Here is a 1,549-nt window from a genome sequence, read left to right as displayed (position 1 = left end):
ACGATGGAGATGCATCGTCAAGCGATACTAGCTTAATTTTCTTCCAAAATCTCATCCAATAAGCGGAGCTACTAGACACGGCATCGTCTAGTAAAAAAAAAGTTGTCCGACGAGTAGTTTGTTTTTATATTTTTCTAGTTTGAATGTAATTTTTATTTTTCTAGTTTGAATGTAATTTTTATTTTTCTAGTTTGAATGTATTTTTTTTTAATTTAATGAAATGTCTTTTATTTAATTTTTATTTTTATTAATATTTTTTTAATTTATAAACATGCATAATTTTACAAAAAAAAAAAAAAAAAAAAAAACCCCAACTCCCCTAAGAGGGGAGTGCCGCCATCAAAATGGGGTGTTAGGGGAGTTTAAGAGGGGAGTTGACGTGGCACTAGTTGATTGGTTGGGCGTAAGAGAGAGGACTCACCTTTTAGGTGAGTGCCCCTTACACCCTAATATACTTCGTATGACTTTCAAACTTTGACTTGTTTGACCTGATTTCTCTTAGTTCAATCCTTTAGCTTGACCTATTTTACTTGTCAGTTAAATTCTTTAGCTTAATCTATTTGACCCGTTAGAAATAAACATAACCCAAAACGACTCATTCATATAAATATGGTTCAAATTGTCCTCTCTAAGGTAAATTAGTAACATCAAAGACAATGGGCAAACAGGTAATATGAACCTACAAAAACCCGAAAAACAAAATGTCCAAAATATGCGTGGAGAAATTTAGAACATAGATATTCTGCAATCTTCATGGACAAAGATGATTATATAACAATGGAAGAGAAAAGATACCTGCATTGGAGCTTAATAGTTTAGCTTAATATCAGAGAGATGATTCAGTGGCAAAGCACTGGAGCTTGAAAACTTTTAACAAGCCAGAAGTAATACGAGTAACAACAAATAAACCAATTGAAGTCATATGATGCACAAAAAAAATGTCTTGATTAGGATTGCTTAATATGATATGAGCGAATCAAATTATTATTATTGAAGCATGACATGTTCAAATTATTTAGCACTACTATAAAAGTTTATACTTTTAATTCAACTCTTACTTTATATGCTCTACTTTTTTTATTCTAATCCATTTTCTATCCTCGTTCATCTCTACTCAATACAATACATTTACTAAATAAACAATACACTATTTTGCACTAAAAAATACTAACTGGAACTACTAATGAGAAGATAATTAGTACTCCCTTCCTTCATTCTAAACTTATATGTTTCTATTCTAGTTTTTTTTTTTTAAATAGTATTTAATTAAAAAAAATTGTTTTCCTACCGTTTCTATGTCTTCCTCAATTGTATTCAATCACTTTTATAGTTAGTTATAAATGCTTGAAATTAGTTACGTAATTACCACTTACTAAAACTATATATAAGCATTTTGTTTAATGGATAATTGAGTTAATGTATATCATTATCATTTGTAATCGTAACGTATAAAATAAAAAATTAACTGAAAGATTCCCTAATTTCCTCAATAAGTACCCCTTCACATTCTTCATTCTCCTCACACTTTCCAGTTTCCTGCTTTGTTTCT

Source organism: Helianthus annuus, chromosome 8 (genome assembly GCF_002127325.2).
Source record: "Helianthus annuus cultivar XRQ/B chromosome 8, HanXRQr2.0-SUNRISE, whole genome shotgun sequence".
Classification (NCBI taxonomy): domain Eukaryota; kingdom Viridiplantae; phylum Streptophyta; class Magnoliopsida; order Asterales; family Asteraceae; genus Helianthus; species Helianthus annuus.
Note: the sequence above shows the minus strand (reverse complement) of the source record.